At 37.8% G+C, this 18,914-nt stretch overlaps 1 protein-coding gene across 3 annotated transcripts in view; it reads left to right on the top strand.

Annotated features, from left to right (window-relative positions):
• Positions 1-18,914, top strand: part of LOC5569750 (moesin/ezrin/radixin homolog 1) — a 219,737-nt gene that overhangs the window by 42,133 nt on the left and 158,690 nt on the right. Inside the window, exon 1 of one of the 3 annotated variants that reach the window (XM_021837909.1) lies at positions 4,804-5,857. The exons of the other annotated variants lie outside the window; for them this stretch is intronic. The gene's annotated coding sequence lies outside the window, so the exon portion shown is untranslated. Of the gene's footprint in view, positions 1-4,803; positions 5,858-18,914 lie in introns of those variants that run through there. 3 annotated transcript variants of the gene reach the window in all.

Raw genomic sequence — 18,914 nt, 5'->3', positions numbered from 1 at the left:
GAGCACTTTTAGAACTTTTGATTGCGTGACTTTTTACCGAAGAAACTACTGCTCTATCTTATGGTTACAGAGTTATTAGAAATTTTCTTCGAAAAAATTATTGTTTTAAAATGCTGATATCTCCGAAAGGAGCATACGGGTTTTCAATCTTTTGTTGCCATTAAAAAGATCTCTTTTTCTCTGTTTATGGTGAAAAAACTGTGAGGATGTTTCTTGTTTGAAAAGATTGACAAAATTTCGAAAATAATATATATTTTAACCGAAAACTGTCCATAACTTGAAAAATAATTGAGTTGGCTCTTTGGTGCCGTCAGCAAAAATGTGCAAAATTGAAAGTTCTGAAAGTGTTTCATACAAAGTATTCATAAAAAAATCAACGCTTTAAAAAATATACACCATAAACAGAATTTAGTAAAGTTAGCGAGAAAAGCGATATTTGCTAGAACAATCAAAATAACTGTATGAAAAGTTAGAGTCCAGCCGGTTGAGGATCTTTTCGTAAAGGAAATTTTCTCGACTTCCTTGAGCGTAGAGTATGATCGTACCTGTCACACGATATACACATGCAAAATTGGTCGATTGACAAAGAGAGCTGTCAGGTAATAACTGTGGAAGTGGTAATAACTCATGAGAAGTTGAGAAGCAGGCTTCTGTAACGTCAGAAAGAAGAAGAAGAAATTTGATGGTAATTATTTGCACTTAAAAATGCGTCATTCTCGATAATCAACGTTCAAGCTGTCGGGCAAGGGTCCAAGGGTCTCTAAAAAAATAAACTTACTTTTCGAGTCTAGTGCATGACTTTGATAACGGCCTTATAATGGAGGTCAAATTACGCGTATATGTCAAAAGATACAAACTCTAGTAGAATTAAATGGAACAGTACTAAATTCGGTTTTCATTTATTTATAAGTATTCCACTAAAAAATTCGAAGATTAATTATTATTTTCAATTTTAATTTTTATTCCATAAATTATTTTTAAGAAAAAAATCTAATGTAATTTCTGAGGATATAAAAAAACATAGCAAACCCAAGATGGTTTGGTTTAGACAATTAGATTTCACACATGTATGTTTACCCATTTTTCTATGACGTAGACTAATTCTTGAATTAAAGCGATAAACGTCATCGTCACCTAATGCTTTAAATCTTAGAGAAAATATTAAGTATTTTTCTATCTCGTACATTGTTTTCGCTCCATTTATAAAAAAATCATATATATTAATCATATGTAATTAAGGCTAAGTAGCTCATCATTCGTTTTGGGTCACAATGATGACTTTTCAGCTTGCATTTCAAAGTGATAAAACTCAGTCTTAATAGTTTATATTGATTTGAAAAAGTATCACTGTACGCGCTAACATGCATAAAGTATGTTGATACTTTTTCAGCTGTGTTAGTGCAAACCCAACTGATTTTCTTTGATTCGAAATCGTGAGATGAATTAGCAACAATCATCAACGACGCGTACAAATTTCAATGACGGGCTACTTCACCTTAAAGTAATTTTTTTTAAATTCTAATGTACATAAAAAACAAAATTATTTCTGAATTTTTGGGTCACCCTATTCCACGAAAGAGCACCCTTATGACGAAATAAAAAAACGGGTCCAAATTCTTTTTAAAAAGGCGTGACTGGAACAACTGGAACAATTTTTAAAAAAATAATTTATTTTTTCGAACTTTGACCGCGCTGGTCTGAATTTGACCCTAAAAAGTTCATAGATTGATAGAATAGCCAAAATAAAGAAACTTTAGTTCTACGAGATGATGAATTTATAAGGTAAATTTTGAAATAATCACTCAAATATGGTCCGTCCCGAAAGGGATATCATATCCCTTACGTTCCGATACTTTCGATATATCGGAATATCGATATTTTGCTTTCGATATTCGATATTTTGGTATCGATATTTCCGATTCAATATATCGGTGATATCGATATTTTCTTCCGATATATCGCAAACTAATATAAGGTAAATAAGTGTAGGGTTTTAGCATTAGCATTAGCATAGTCCAATTCAATTGCCTGCGTAGTAGTGCAATGTTGACAGAATTTTCTTTGTTTGCTGTTAGAACTGTCACAACATTGCTTTTGTTTGCAGTGAGAAACAAAATATAAACATAATTACTTGTTTTTAATTATGAATCGTGGTTTACGGCTAACCAGCCGAGTGGAAGTTTAACAACTACCGAAAAGCTAAACATTACATATAATTTGCAATTGGATTAGATGGGCAAATTGATGTGAAGATTTGCGAAAAAGTTACACGTCTTCTCAGTGAGAATCGAACTCACGACTCCCCGATCTCTAGTTGGGGCGCGTTAACCACGTTATTCCTATACCTAAAAAACAATGCGCTCTCGGGCTAGGCATTGGATATATATAGAAAGCGTTGTGTTTGGATGGGCATCTAATTCTTCCGAAAGAGGTGCACTTTGCGAAAAAGGACCACGTGATTATTGAGCTGAAATCGAATTCAGGTTAACTTCTACGTTCATGAGTCCTCTCATGGCGTAGTGGTTAACGCGCCCCAACTAGAGATCGGGGAGTCGTGAGTTCGATTCTCACTGAGAAGACGTGTAACTTTTTCGCAAATCTTCACATCAATTTGTCCATCTAATCCAATTGCAAATTATATGTAATGTTTAGCTTGACAACGATCCCGTTGTCAAATTTTTCATAAGTTTAATCAATTAATCAACATTAACGAACTATTATTAAGAATGCAGTATTTCCTTAGGAAATTGCCTACCTTTAGGCGTATTGCGCGGTTCGAAGTGTTTTTATTTTTGAATTAACTCAAAAAGTAAATGACTTGTGAGAGTTTGGTCTTCATAATCGGCTTCAGGAGTCAAAATTTAAGTAAGCAACGACATTTTCAATGTTACCAAACGTTGTTTACATGGCTGATCAATGTTACCCCATATCAGCTAAATCAAAAAACCTCTTAAAACATGTATTTAAACATACTAAAATTTTTTGAAAACCGAAATACAGTATATAGTCATGAGCAGTGGGTGCCAGTACTTGTTTTAAAAATATAAAACTTGCGACATTTGCATTTTCAAATGAAAAATTTATGAAGTATCCCAAAAACTGATCAATATTACCCCGGATTACAGTACTTGAAATGCAATCATCCAAATATTACGTAACACAACGTAGTGTTACGGTCCATACAAATTTTAAATTTTCCGTGCAAAACCTGTTACTTGAGAGAGGGAAGAAGTCTTAAGGTGAAGATGAATCGAAGCCAAACCTCAAATTTCCAAGAGCACGAATCTGGAGAACCAAACATCCGTTTAAGTTGAAAACATAATCGATTGGTCACTAGCTGGTGCTGAACAATCGATTAAGTTTTCAGCTCAAACGAGTGTTCGGTTCTCCAGATTTGTGCTCTTGAGAATTTGAAGTTTGGCTTCGATTTATCTTCACTTTAAGTTAGTAAATATTGCGTTACGTAATATTTGAATCATCCCCAAGCTGTTATAGTATATCTGTAGTTGTTGTCTCAAGATTACAGTTGTAATGTTATATCACCTACAAATACAGTTGTTGTTTTCTAAAATTTATGTTGTAGTGCTCAATGAAACATTTGAAAGTATTACTGACAGCAGGGGTTCCAAATTGGATTTTCAAAAATTTGGTGGTTTTGTAAATTTTGTTTGGAAAAGTCTGTACCTTATGTCATATATGGGAAACCTTACAAATTCCAGATCTTTATGAATTTCAGCCTAAAAAAACTAGAATTTTCCAGACAAATCTGTAAGGTTGGCAACGCTTTTGGATTTTATATACCGTAAAACGGGGTATCTTTGATATTTTTTTCGAAGAAAATTTGAATATTTTTGCATGCTGTTTCAAAGATTTACAATTTATATTTTTAAAACAAGTACTGGCATCCTGGCTATCGATTACAGTCGATAAATTGGCAAAAGATTTATTTTGAATGGATATATAATTTTTCATATAATCGAAAGTTGGTTTTCTGTTTTGGGGTAACTTTGATAATGGAGTATGATTCGAACAAAATTGAATGAATTACGAACATTTGTAGGGCATTGCATACCTCTAGGCGTTTAACGTTATATGGAAATTTCTGACTTAGATTACAAAAATGGTCCCAGTTCGTGAAAATGCTTTTCGCTAAGAGATTTGAGACCGTATTCAAGTTCTATGATAACTAGGCTGTCAAAGATAAGTGGCCAACTATTCAAAACTACATCAAATAGTGATCGTAGAACAGATTGTTTGTAAGCGTTTCGAAAATGCTAAAATTGTGTAATTTTTTTAAATTCGTGTAAAAAGCCTAAAATGTTCTTGATTCAAATGAAAACATCTCTTACATGAAGTGTCATACTAATATTCTTTAGTTTTGCATTCGTTTTGCTTAACTGATTAACAGAAATTATGATATTTCGATTAGTATGTGGTGGGTTACGCACTATCAAAGTTACCCGCATTATCAAAGTTACCCCGTTTTTCGGTACATGATAATGTTAAGGGAATTGGGACTAAATGAGCCTTGTAGGTCATCTGAAATCAGTCTCATTAGATTCTTGCTGAAACTAGTCTCTTTAGATTTCCCAGGGTTTTTTTCTCGCACAAATTCGCACTCGATATTCGCACTCAACAGTGACACGAGACTTAGAATTCTATGTTGGTTTTGGTCAATTTTTTGTCCACTGTGCGATGGGTGCGCTGCGCGCAGTCATTGGTGGACATAAAGCTATAGACAGCAAACATATAGGTATTGCAAATGCATGCATAACAAACGGCCACTCGACCGGAGGGCGACAGTCACCGCTGGAACGTCGTGCAGGTCGTTTATGCCGCGTGTATCAAGCCTCAAAGTCCCCGTAGTAAGAGGTCTCTCCAGTAGATACTGTCCGTTCGTGTGAACATGCGTTCGAATTGCGTCATAGCTATTTGAAGAATTCCCGACGACCGCTGGCCGATAGCGCAACAAACGCCAAAAGGTTTTCGATGTCGAAACAAGCTAATGTAATGTAATGACCTGGACCTGCGCCGGAACAGAAGAGACACGATAACCGAACCGCGGTGCGACGGAAGCCGCTCCGGAAGGGAAGTTGCGAGCGAGGGGTCGCTGTAAAAATAGTCTTTACAGGTGGTGTGTGCAGCACACATAGATACACCTGAGCGAGAGCCAGGAAGCAAACGGAACGAGTGAAACTCGGTTGAGAAAGGGACTGTCTCGTATCGTATCGGATCGGATCGGAGAGAGATTGTACAAAATCCACGGAGAAAACACCAAGAAGAAATAGAAGCACCAAGCACTGCAAGCTTGCAGTTTTCAGTGTGTAGTAATTGCGATGTTTTGCTGCAGACTCGGTCAGCGTTGAATAGTTGCTGCTGCTGGTGCAGTCATTAGATCGCCGAGCTCGTTTATGAATGATTTTGTAACTCCTGCCAGTGAAGTGCATCTGAATCGTTGGTTGAGCTGCTCGGTGAGGTTCGTCACCTGTATTGGACACGGTTGGTCAAGTGCGCGCACGCGAGCTTAACTCATCTTCGTCGCGAGATGCTCTTTTGGATGATGATTTGCCGACATTCCAAATAATGCTGCTTAGATCATGTGAATTGATTTGTAACGCAGGGTGTAAGATTGGAGCGCAAGTGGAAGTGAATTGAGATAAGGTGTTGGACGTGGGGGGATAGAGGAAAGGTGTATGGGAGTGGACCGAACGACTGTTTTGTAATCGATTAGGCGATCAGTGGTCTCTACTTGCAGCAGTGAGTGACGCCGGCAATGTCGATATTTATGTGATTAGTGTTGCGGCATTTTCTGAGTTGTGATCTGTGGCGACAAAAAACTGGTGCAGTTTGCTACAAAGTAAGACATTGCTCTTGTGTAGTATTAAATACAGAGGTGTTTAAAGGAGCATTATGGAGGGAATACTTTTTATGGCTACAACTTATGAGATTACTTATGATTAATTATGTCGTTGTTAATGTGTTTGTTGATATGGTCCTAAGGGAATGCATGCATTCAATATCAAGAAGAATGTTTTAGACGGAATGTAGTCCTTGTTGTAACAAATCTACTCGTTTGTACTCAATGTCGACTATGAAGAGTCTATTGTAAAGTTTCTTCCAGAAGCTTGGAATAGCTTCTCCCTGGAGATTGGAAAAGCTTCTTCAAAAGACTTGAACAAAAATTCTCTCTGAAGCTTGGAAGAGCTGCTCCCTTAATCTTGGGAAAGCTTCCGTCAGAAGGTTTGTAAGGTTTCTTCCAAAAGCTTCTCCAGCTTGGATAAGCTTCTCCTAGAAGCTTGGATAAGTTTCTCCCAGAAGCTTGGATGAGCTTCTCCAAGAAGTTTGGATAAGCTTCTCCCAGAAGCTTAAATAAGCTTCTCCCAAAAGCTTGGGAAAGCTTCTCCTAGAAGCGTAATGAAATCTTCTCCAAGAAGCTTGGGGAAGTTCTCCCAGAAGCTTGGAACAGCTTTTCTCAGTAGCTGGAAAAATCTTCTCCCCTGGAGCTTGAAAAAGCTTCTCCCAGGAGCGTAATAAAAGCTTCTCCAAGATGCTTGGGGAAGTTCTCCAAGAAGCGTGTAAAACCTTCTCCCAGAAGCTTGGGAAAACTTCTCTTAGAAGCTTGCGAAAGCTTCTCACAGAAGCTTCGAAAAGCTTCTTCCAAAAAGCTTCTCTTAGAAGCTTGGGAAAGTTTCTCTTAGAAGCTTGGGAAAGTTCTCACAGAATCTTGGGAAAGCTTCTCCTAGAAGCTTGGATAAGGTTCTCCCAGAAGCTTGAAAAAGCTTCTCCCAGAAGCTTGAAAAAGCTTCTCCCAGAAGCTTGAAAAAGCTTCTCCCAGAAGCATGAAAAAGCTCCTCCCAGATGCTTTAAATAGCTTCTCCCAGATGCTTGATAAAGCTTCTCCCAGAAGCTTGGATAAGCTTCTTCCAGAAGCTTGGATAAGTTTCTCCCAGAAGCTTGGGAAAGCTTTTCCAGAAGCATGAAAAAGCTTGGAAAAGATGCTCCCAGAAGCTGGGAAAAGCTTCTCCCAGAAGCTTCAAAAAGCTTTTCCCAAAAGCTTGGATAATCTTCTTCCAGAAGTTTAAAAAAGCTTCTCCCAGAAGCGTGAAAAGCTTTTCCAGAAGCGTGAAAAACCTTCTCTTAGAAGCTTGCGTAAGCTTCTCACAGAAGCATCGAAAACTTTTCCCAGAAGTTTGGAAAATTTTCTCTCAGCAGCTTGAAAAAGCTTTTCCCAGAAGTTTATATAAGCTTCTGCCCAGAAGCCTCGATAAGCTTCTCACTGGAACTTAGGTAAGCTTCTGCCCAGAAGCTTTGAAAAATTTCTCTTAGAAGCTTGGGAAAGCTTTTACCAGAAAAAAAAGCTTTCCCAGAAAAGGTTTTTCCCAAATGCTTGAAAGAGCTTCTCCTAGAAGCTAGAAAAAGCTTCTCCCAGAAGGTTGGATAAGCTTCTCCTGGAAGCTTGGATAAGTTTCTCCCAGAAGTTTGGGAAAGCTGTTCCAGAAGCGTGAAAAACCATCTCCCAGAAGCTTGGGAAAACTTCTCTTAGAAGCTTGCGAAAGCTTCTCACAGAAGCTTCGAAAAGCTTATCTTAGAAGCTTGGAAAAGCTTCTCTCAGAAGCTTGAGTAAGCTTTTCCCAGAAGCTTAGATAAGCTTTTCCCAGAAACTTCGAAAAGCTTTTTCCAGAAGCTTGGATAAGCTTCTCCCAGAGTATGGATAAGCTTCTCCCAGAAGCTTGTGATAGCTTCTCCTAGGAGATTTGGAAAGCTTCTCCCAGAAGCGTGAAAAGCTTTTTCAGAAGCGTGAAAATCCTTCTCCCAGAAGCTTGGGAAAACTTCTCTTAGAGGCTTGCGAAAGCTTCGAAAAGCTTTTCTAAGAAGTTTGGAAAAGCTTCCCCCAGAAGCTTGGAAAAGCTTTTCCCAGAAGCTTGGATAAGCTTCTGCCCAGAAGCTTGGATAAGCTTCTGCCCAAAAGCTTCGATAAGCTTCTCACAGGAGCTTAGATAAGCTTCTGCCCAGAAGCTTTGGAAAGCTTCTCCTAGAAGTTTGGAAAAGCTTCTCCCAGAAGCATGGATAAGCTTTTCCGAGAAGCTTGGATAAGCATCTCACAGGAGCTTGGATAAGCTTCTGCCCAGAAGCTTCAATAAGCTTCTCACAGGAGCTTAGATAAGCTTCTGCCCAGAAGCTTTGGAAAGCTTCTAGAAGTTTGGGAAAGCTTCTCCCAGAAGCTTGGATAAGCTCACAGGATCTCACAGAAGCTTGGATGAGCTTCGCACAAGAGCTTGGATAAGCTTCTGCCCAGAAGCTTCGCTAAGCTTCTCACAGGAGCTTAGATACCCAAGTAGCACACGAAACATCTTCCAAAGAGATGCTTTTCAAAAATGGTTTCAATCGCGTATCAATAAAAGCATCTGTAACTTACATGGTTCTAGTTCGGTTGCATATCAATACCAAGGCTCATAAAGTTTGATTTCCGTTCCAATGAATATGCATTTCACTTCTTGTTTGACGTTCAAGATTTTTGAAACGACAAGATTTGCTGCAAATGTCCTTTGCAAATAGCAATGAAGTCAAGTTTGTCAATATGTTTCCAGCAACTTTTCAAACAAACTCTTGAAACTTCTCCCAAAATGCCGGTTTTAATGTTATGTTTCAAATTACTTTCATTTAAAGCATCCGCAACTTGCATTCAATTTTCGTTTCCATACCCACAACTCAAGAAGATTCATCCCAGTTGCAATCAAGTTGCACTAAACTACGTGTATGACAGCTAGAAGTTTGTTTGTTTTAATCAAGTTGCAATATGGTTGAGTTGCACCTTACGTATCATCTAACAACGAAAACATGGTCTAGCAACAGTTTGTTTGTTTGAATGGTGTTTCTTATATGTTGCGCGGAAGTTTTTGCAAAAAGTTTAGATAGAATAATATTTCAGGCGTGGTCTAATTTCGACATTAATAACTTGTATTCCGAAGGGTGCAGTAAAGTTAAAAGCAACAAGATTTGATTAATGGGCCATGTGGTCGCTTTTATAGTGCATTGGCGAAGCAATTGTTCGAAGAGCTGGTGGAGTAGTGAGTAGAAGAGAAGTTTGGTGATCTTGAGGTCGGAAGTTTGGTTCTCGTTCATATTTTTGTTTTCATTTTTTTTTCTCAAGTATTTTGCCACAAATAAGCAATTTCAATATAACTTAAATATGTTGCAAACAGACTCCACCTCTTGCGCTTTTTGCGTTGCTGTTTAGTGCAATTGAAAATCATATTTTCAACCATTAACAACTTGGATTAGTTTCAAGAGATTATTTTATTCTTGAGTTGAAACAAACTGTGCTGCTTGGGTAAGCTTCTGCCCAGAAGATTTGGAAAGCTTCTCCTAGAAGTTTGGGAAAGCTTCTCCTAGAAATTTGGGAAAGCTTCTCCCAGAACCTTGAAAAAGCTTTTCCAAGAAGTATAGATAAGCTTCTTCCAGAAGCTTGGGAAAGCTTTTCCAAGAAGCTTGGGAAGGCTTCTACAAGAAGCTTGAAAAAGCTGTAAAAGGTTTGTAAAAGGTGACATCAGTACTACGACGAACATCTGAACAGCGGCGAAGACGAAGGTCCAGTTTTCCGCCTGAAAAGATCCTAGATCGTGTCGGGATTTGAATACAAACACTTTCAAAATGACTTCGTTTTAACAAAAGAAATTTACCAAATTTAGAGCAAGTATCGATAAGTAAACAATTGGAATCATAAGATCGAATAAGTCTATAGTCAGTCTGAAATTTATAGAGAACACTGACACGAAGGTCAAATACAACAAGGGAAATTGCAAAGACCAACAGCTTCCATTTTAAGGGAAGTTAAGGTTGTCATTCAACATCTAAAGATCAACAATTCTAGTTGATTGTCTAGGTGTCTGCTTCGGCTGTTAGTTAGGATCTGGGCCACATCTAAACGAAATTATGTAAAACAAGAGACAATCGAAAGCAAATCAGGTCTACCATCGTACGAAATTTCACAACAAATCATCCTGCAAGACCAACTTAATGACCGCGCCGGGTGAAATTTCCCCTTTTGAATCAATCACGTTTGCTCGATTAGTGATGGCTATAGCAGCACCAGTGATTATCGTTTGTTGTGTGCGATAATGCACATAAATCACGGGCTTACCAAGACAGCTTGCAAAAACGTAGATAGCATAAACCCGAAAAAAAAAAACGTTTTGGTGATCTATCCATCTTTGGCGATGTCTACCTTTCGTAGGAGTTAGGAGACAGATTTTGCTATTTTGAAAAATTCAATAAAATAATAATTTAGAATTGAATCCATGATTGATTTAGTCATAGAATATGACGAAGTGAATCACAAGTGCCGGGAATAGGAACCGTATCCTATTTCCGGCACTAGTGATCCACTTCGTAATCACAATGACTTTTCTTCGTCACAAGAAAGATTATTCTGGACTAGCTTAACCCAGAAGAAGAGTGAAATTTTTACGACGATGACGATCATTTTGCCAATTCAACCCTATTGGCAGTTACCTCTTCGTCCAAAATCTGCTCCGACTCCGACCATCGTCGAACAGAACGCGCCATGATTAATTTATGACGATCAAACGACAGCCAACGAAAGTGAAATACCTGTCCGCTGTTGCACATTCCTCACAACTCTTTATGGACCTGCACATGTTTCCAGCGGTTTCGGGTGACAACGAAAGTGAATGTTTTGATTTTTATCGTCATTGGGTGGGTCCGGCAATCGAACGGCCTTCACCTCTCTCTTTCTCTCTTGCACTCTTTTCCGATTGAACCCCGGCAGTTCAAGCGTTTGAAAATGGTTTGAAAATCGTGACGAGCCAAACGGTGATGCGATAACGTCCGCGACGATTGGAGTTGATGACTGCGATGACGGCAACCGTTGCGGCGAGATTGCGCACCGGTGATACGCGCGGGTGTTACATAATAATTGGTTTTCGGATTTTTTTCCTCTCTCTATTTGAAGTAATTGAATTTTATTTGAGGATTATTTGCGGGATTGTTGTGTAGAGTTTCCGACTTCGCATTATGAGTTAGTGATGAATAAAATGGCTTGATTTACGACTTAAACCATTCAGCACGCTTTTTCACATACATTTCTGCAATATAGTTCTGATCGTTCACATACTGTTCTGGAATATCATTACTAGAATATGCATTAATTATCTATGTGTTTAACATAAAACTATGTCCTAGTAGCTGTGATGAATCATGAGAATATTTATAATAATTTTACCTCTTTTTGGCATTGACGTCCCCACTGGGACAGAGCCGGCTACTCAGCTTAGTGTTCTTATGAGCACTTTCACAGTTATCAACTGAGAGCTTTCTTTGCCTAAGTTGCCTTTTTCGCATTCGTATATCGTGTGGCCGGTACGATGATACTCTATGTCCAGGGAAGTCAAGGAAATTTCCATTACGAAAACATCCTGGACCGATCGGGAATCGAACCCAGACACCTTCAGCACGCCTTTGCTTTGTAGCCGCGGACTCTAACCACTCGGATAAGGAAGGCACCATTAGATCCATTAGGTCTGAGGATTATTATTCCAGTGTACAAAAGATATTGAAAGTTTATTGTATCGTAATAAGGTTGAAATGAACCCATCTACATGATCAATCACTACTTGAAGATTCTATTATTCTGAAAAATTCGGACCTTCCAATTAACCTCGAATTCAAGTTATTTTAGTTATCTTATATATAACGGAAATTAGTGTTTAAATTTGTTTTGAAGATTCTTTTAAGCCATTCTCATTCGGGATCACCTAAAAACCTAAACTGTGCTCTTCTACTGTATTATTTGTATTAGTCATAATGTCATTATTTATAGGAATATAAGATGTCGAAAAATGTTTTAAAATGAATTAACTCCTGCATAATATTTGTGTTGTGCTTTTCTCCTACTCCAAGGACTGAAGGCTTTGCTTTCACTCCGAAATAGAATTTTTGTTAACGAGCTCTGAGAGTCATGTTACGTATACCAGTCGACTCAGTTTGACCTCTTTTTGGGATGATTTTCTGTGGCTGTATAAAAAAATATAATTTCCAAGCTACAAAGGTTTATTCAAGTTACAAAGGTTACAAGAGTTTATAAAGAAATTCATTCAGAGATTTTTTCCACAAAGCCCTACAATAATTCTTCTAGAAGTTCCAACCTCGTTTTTTATTTATTCTTTTACCCTTTTTCTTAAGGATCGTTATCTTTTAGAATTCATCCAAAAGTTGATGCAAAAATTCGTCCAGAGATTATTCATGGAATTCCAGAAAATACTCAATATTCCGAGATGAGCCAGTCTCGGGCTGCAAATCTCATTAATAAAGATAATAATAATAATAATAATAATAATAATAATAATAATAATAATAATAATAATAATAATAATAATAATAATAATAATAATAATAATAATAATAATAATAATAATAATAATAATAATAATAATAATAATAATAATAATAATAATAATAATAATAATAATAATAATAATAAAATACTCAATATATTAGACAAAGGATTTCTCAAGAAGTTCCTCCCAAAATCTTCCTAGACGTTTCTCTAGCATTTCATGCACGGGTTACTCCGGCAGTTCTTCCAAAAGTTTTTGGAATATTTCTTCAAGTAAAGTCTCCATGGACTCTTCAAAAGTTTAAGATTTCACACCAGTAAACACAGTCGCAATTATTCCAGCAATTTGTTGGATCATTTCTACACGATTTTCTTCAGAGATTTTTTCTGATGTTTTTAAGGAATTGCTTAAATATCCTGCAGGATACTATTAAGGAATTTCAATTATTATTTTCTAAGTAAATATTTTTGCAATTTATGTAGGAAATCCGCCGCGAACTCCACAAGAATCTTTAAGAAATCGTTGCGAAAGTTCATTGTTAATTTCTGCTGATGTTTTATCAGATATTACTGTAGGATTTCCTTTTTTTCGGGAGAGCCCCAGAAGCAATCTTAGGAGGAACCTCTGATGTGATTCATGAAGGTATCCTTAAGGTGAAACATCTCGGAATCCAAAGATGGCCGTCACAGTGGTCGACTTGTGCCCCTACTCTCGTTTTCAAAAGCACTAAACTGGATAAATAGTTGGCAATCATTTCTTCTTATTTTAAGCTTCCTGATAGTGCACAAAGCCAAAATAAAAAGTGCACTGTTGTTGGATGCTTTTTTCGCGAGATTTGTGCCTTTGAAGTTTTAGTGCGATCTTAGAAGTTGATTCCAAACTGTTTCACCTTAATGGATTCCTGGTTGAAATATTGAAGAAATCCTGTAGCAGGAAATCTAATAAAATACCTAAAGGCATCTCTAGAAAAAATACTAGAGAAATTCGGGGCATAATGGACACATCAAGCAAATGCTTTTTTTAATATCGTACAATGACATTTTTTTTTGAAATTACTCCCTCAAGTTTTATATTAGTACGACGTGCTACATTCATTCATGGTAATAAAAATTATATCATATGCCACAAAAGTGAGATAGAAAATTAGGTCCAAAACAAGAGTGGTAAAAAGGTATCATCGGGGCAAAATGAACACTTGAATGAAATTTAATGATTTCAAACTATTCGATGTCTGTCAGTCATTGCGATGTGTAAAAGGGCTCTCCTTCTATCATAAGAGCTAAAAAACATTTATGTGCTCATTATTTTGCTCAAAAACTAGATTCTTTCACCGCCTTGCTTGTATGCCAAGTTGAAGCAGAGAAAACTTTCAAATTTCAAAGGAGAATTGAAGCAAAACATAAACTTTTTTACCGTCAAACATTACAAATGCAATACAGGTTTCATGCAGTGTATGAACTTTTGATGAAGTATGCATATTCTCAGAGATTGAGGGGCTGTCCATTTCGCCCCGGTTGTTCATTATGCCCCTAATCCCCCTACTCTGGAAAATATCGGTTGAATTTTTCAAGACATCTTTGAAATACGGAAATCATTGGGAAATAATACTTGTAAGGCTATAGAGATCTCACTAAAAAAAAAAACTTTTAGGAATATTCTTAAACAAATGTCTGCATTCATTCCATGAGAATACAAACTCTTTTCTTCTAAAACCTGTCTTGCTTTATCTAAAGTTTCTTTATTCGGAATGACTTCCTTTTTAAAAAAAAAACATTCTTTTGCTATTAGACTTGTACATGGATCTTCAAAGCTTCTCTGGGAGAGGCCTTCCAAGCTTCTCTGGGAGAAACAAGCTTCTTAGGTGTATCTTTACAAGCTTCTCTGGAAGAAGCCTTTCAAGCTTCTCTGGAATAAGCCTTTCAAGCTTCACTTGGAAGAAGTCTTCCAAGCTTCTCTTGAAAGACGCTTTCCCAACTTCTTCTGGACGAAGCCTTCCAAGCTTCTTTTGGAAGAAGCCTTCTAAGCTTTTCTGGGAGAAGCCCTCCAAGCCCCTCTGGGAGAAGCCATTCAAGCCTCTCTGGAAGAAGCTTTTCAAGCCTCTCTGGGAGAAGCCTTCCAAGCCTCTCTGGAAGAAGCCTTCCCAGCCTCTCTGGAAGAATCCTTCCAAGCTTCTCTGGAAGAAGCCTTTTAAGCTTATCTGGAAGAAGCCTTCCAAGCTTCTCTAAAAGAAGCCTTCGAAGCTTTTTTGGAAGAATACTTTCAAGCTTATCTGAAAGAAGCCTTCTACGCTTTTCTTGGAAGAAGCCTTCCATACTTCCTTGAAAGATCCCTACCAAGCTTCTCTGGAAGAAGCCTTCCAAGCTTCTCTGGAATAAACCTTCCAATCTTCTCTGGAAGAAGCCTTTCAAGCTTCTCTGGGAAGAACCCTTTCAAGCTTCACTTGGAAGAAGTCTTCCAAGCTTCTCTTAAAAGAAGCTTTCCCAACTTCTTCTGGTTGAAGCCTTCCAAGCTTCTTTTGGAACAAGCCTTCTAAGCCTCTCTGGGAGAAGCCTTGGGAGAAGACTTCCATGCTTCCTGGAAAGATCCCTACCAAGCTTCTCTGGGAGAAGCCTTCGAAGCTTCTCTGGAAGAAGTCTTTCAAGCTTCTCTTGGAAGAAGCCTTCCAAGCTTCTCTGGAAGAAGGCTTCCAAGCTTCAATGGAAGAAGCTTACCAGCTTTTCTGAAAGAAGCCTTTCAGCTTCCAAGCCTCTGAGCAATTCTCGCTGAAACCAGGCCGCCATCGGCACCCATCGTTAAAATTCCAATTTTATGTCAATGATCGCTAGTTTTCGATAAAACTTAAGGGTGGTGCTTCCTGTTTTCTCAATTTGGTGGATCCCAGCTAGCTGAACAGTTTGCGAAAAAGCCCATTTTTTGATAAATCTTGGGTATTTCTTCACGGGATATGTCTCATATTTCGCTTGGAACACATAGCAAACTTAGTGGCATCGTATAGAGAAAGGATATTGCTTTCGTTTTAACTTAAAAAAAATTTTGGCGGCCATTTTGAATTTGGCCGCCATCTTGAATTTTGTTAGAAAAATCGATTTTTCACCATTAGCGCACCGCTAGTTTTGAATTCTGAGATCACCATCAGAAAGCTGAGGAAAAATTGCGTAAGATAGGCTACAGAAACTAGGTGAGCAATGGTATTTACCCTATCAAATGAACGATTTTCTAAATCATGTTATACGATTTTCACGTATATGGCGAGTGCAATCAATACAAACATCATTTTTTGTACAACAAAGAAACAAGTTTTCAACCTTTGGTGTTTTATTCGAGTCGAGTAAAGAATAAGAATATTATTTTTAGTGAAAAAATCTGGCGGCCATCTTGGATTTTGACGCCATCTTGATTTTAGGTAGTAGAATTAATTTTTCACCTTGATAGCACTCAGCATGTCGAATTTAGAGGCTACCAATTAAAAAAGGTTACGTATACTCTTCTTCTTATTATTCTTCTTTTTACTGACGTTACGTCCCTACTGGAATCGAGCCTGATACTCAGCTTTATTAGTTATAAATCCAGGTTATTAAACAGGAATTTTCTTTTTTAATGCGATTTCTGACAACAGAATAATTTTTCGACATATCTTTGAATTCAGTAATAAAGAATAAATAAATTCAATAAATTAAAACCGTCAAAAAACATACAATCAATGTCAAACAAACATTTTTTTACCCTATGCATTGTTGTTCATTGTATGAAGTTTATAGATTGCGTGTCGGGACATTAGTAAGCCTTGTGGTAATATCTGTAGTTTTAACGTAAAACATTGACAAAAGTGCATTAATTTATAATGAAAGTCTTAAACTTTGAAGCAAAAAACATCCTTGATTTTCTAAGTCATAAAGTATCGTTTTTAGTACCGCCCATCATGCATGTGAAAAATAGCGAAATTGAATGATGAGAAGCAGGTTTTGTTCTAATGTGGACGTAATGCTGAAAGGCAGGTGTATAATTTCGAGGTTAGAAAAACTGGCGGCCATCTTGGCTTTCGACGCCATCTTGGTTTTTAGCAGTTGCATGATTTTTTACCATCTTAGTGCTCATCATGTTGAATTATAAGGCCTCCGTTAAAAAAAATCAGATTCTATCTTTCTTATCTTATTTCAGCTGTTCAACTGATTGTTCATTTGTATCAATGATTTTAGACCAAATAAATGAAAGAAATAATGCTATTTTACAATTCGAAGATATGCAGAAGAATCATTCAGGTAGCAAATAAGCGTTAAAAAATCCCATTTGATAATTTGTTTTTAAACTAGTTAAGCTGAAGGGCTGCCTCTGTTCCAGTAGGGACGTAACGTGAGGAAAAAGACGAACAAGAAGAAGAATAAGTGTAACGGTAGCATTGAAATTCAACATGTTGAGTGCTAACAAGGGGAAAGCTCATTCTACTACTTAAAACCAAGATGGCGTCAAAATCCAAGATGGCCGCCAGATTTTTTCACTCAAATTAATACTCCTATTCTTCATCTGTCTCAAATAATACACCAACGATTGAAAACTTGTTTCTTTGTTGTACAAAAAAATATGTTTGCATTGATTGCACTCGCCATATTCGTCAAAATAGTAGAACATGATTTAGAAAATCGTTCATATCATAGGGTAAATACCTTTGCAGTGTTGATAGACTCACACTCAAAATCTCAATCAATACGCTCTCCCGTGAGAGCAAACTCATTAGAGATCTGCTTCGCAAATCTCACGCTTGAGATTTTGATGCAAAATCAACTCAATCAACTCAAACCGTAAAAAATGATTCAGTCGCAAAACCCGACAAAAACTCGTAAAACCCGAATGTTGTTTTTTACGTTAGAAAGGATTCACATAATTTTACCAGACTAACAAGAAATTATTGCCGTGTGTGTGTAAACTGTGGAAATACGAGACAATGAGATAAAAAGGTGAGCCAATTCATCAATGATTTTTTGACTGCTGAGTTGCATGATTTACAACTCACGCATGAAAAATCTCAAGCGTGAGTTGTGAGAAATTGAGTTTTTCACAACACTGTACCTTTGCTCACCTATTTTTTGTAGTCTATCTTACGCAATTTTTCCTCAGCTTTCTGATGGTGATCTCAGAATTCAAAACTAGCGGTGCGCTAATGGTGAAAAATCGATTTTTCTAACAAAATTCAAGATGGCGGCCAAATTCAAAATGGCAAGCTTCTATGGAAGAAGGTTTCCAAGCTTCAATGGAAGAAGCTTAAAAGCCTTTCTGAAAGAAGCCTTTCAGCTTCCAAGCCTCTATAGAAGATGCTTTTCAAGCTTTTCTGGAAGAAGCGTTCCAAGCTTTTCTGGAAGAAGCCTTCCTGACTCCTCTGGAAGAAGCCTTCCAAGCTTTAGTAGAAGAAGCCTTCCAAGCATCCCTGGCAGAAGCCTTCCAAGCTTCCCTGGAAGAAGTCTCCCAAACTCCTCTGGAAAAAGCCTTCCAAGCATCTTTTGGAAGAAGCCTTCCAAGCTTTAGTAGAAGAAGCCTTCCAAGCTTTAATAGAAGAAGCCTTCCAAGCTTTAGTAGAAGAAGCCTTCCAAGCTTCCCTAGAAGAAGCCTTCCAAGCTTTTCTTGGAAGAAGTCTTCCAAGCTTTTCTTGGAAGAAGCTTTCCAAGCTTCTCTGGAAGAAGCCTTCCAAGCTGCTCGGGAAGAAGCCTACCAAGCTTCTCTAGGAATAAGCTTTCTGAGCTTTTCTTAGAAGAAGCTTTCCAAGCTTTAGTAGAAGAAGCCTTCCAAGCATCCCTGGCAGAAGCCTTCCAAGCTTCCCTGGAAGAAGTCTCCCAAACTCCTCTGGAAGAAGCCTTCCAAGCATCTTTTGGAAGAAGCCTTCCAAGCTTTAGTAGAAGAAGCCTTCCAAGCTTTAGTAGAAGAAGCCTTCCAAGCATCCCTGGCAGAAGCCTTCCAAGCTTCCCTGGAAGAAGTATCCCAAACTCCTCTGGAAGAAGCCTTCCAAGCATCTTTTGGAAGAAGCCTTCCAAGCTTTAGTAGAAGAAGCCTTCCAAGCTTTAGTAGAAGAAGCCTTCCAAGCTTCCCTAGAAGAAGCCTTCCAAGCTTTTCTTGGAAGAAGTCTTCCGAGCTTTTCTTAGAAGAAGCCTTCCAAGGTTTGCTTAGCAGAAGCCTTCCAAGCTTCTCTGGAGGAATCCTTCCAAGATTCTTAAGGAGAAGCTTTCCTAAGTTACTGAAAGAATTTTTCCTAAGCCTCTGAAAAATGTTTCCAAGTTTCTAGGAGAAGCAATCCTAAGCTTAAGTGTTTGGAAAAAGCATTTCTGAGCTAAGATTCTTATGGAAAAGCATCCACAAGCTTCTCTAAGAGTCTTCCAACCTTCTCTGGGTGAAACCTTTCGAGTTTTTCAAGGATCTCGGGAGAGGCCTTGCAAACTTCCCGTGCTTCTTGGAGAAGCTTTTTCCATGCTTCCAGAAGAAGTTTTCCATGTTTCTGTGAAAAGCTTTTATAAACTTCTCCTAAAGTCATCCCTTTCTTCTAAAAGAAGCCTTTTGATCTCTTTTTCTGAGAGA

This window comes from Aedes aegypti, chromosome 1, assembly GCF_002204515.2.
Source record: "Aedes aegypti strain LVP_AGWG chromosome 1, AaegL5.0 Primary Assembly, whole genome shotgun sequence".
Taxonomy (NCBI): Eukaryota; Metazoa; Arthropoda; class Insecta; order Diptera; family Culicidae; genus Aedes; species Aedes aegypti.
This window is presented reverse-complemented; position numbering and strand designations above follow the sequence as displayed.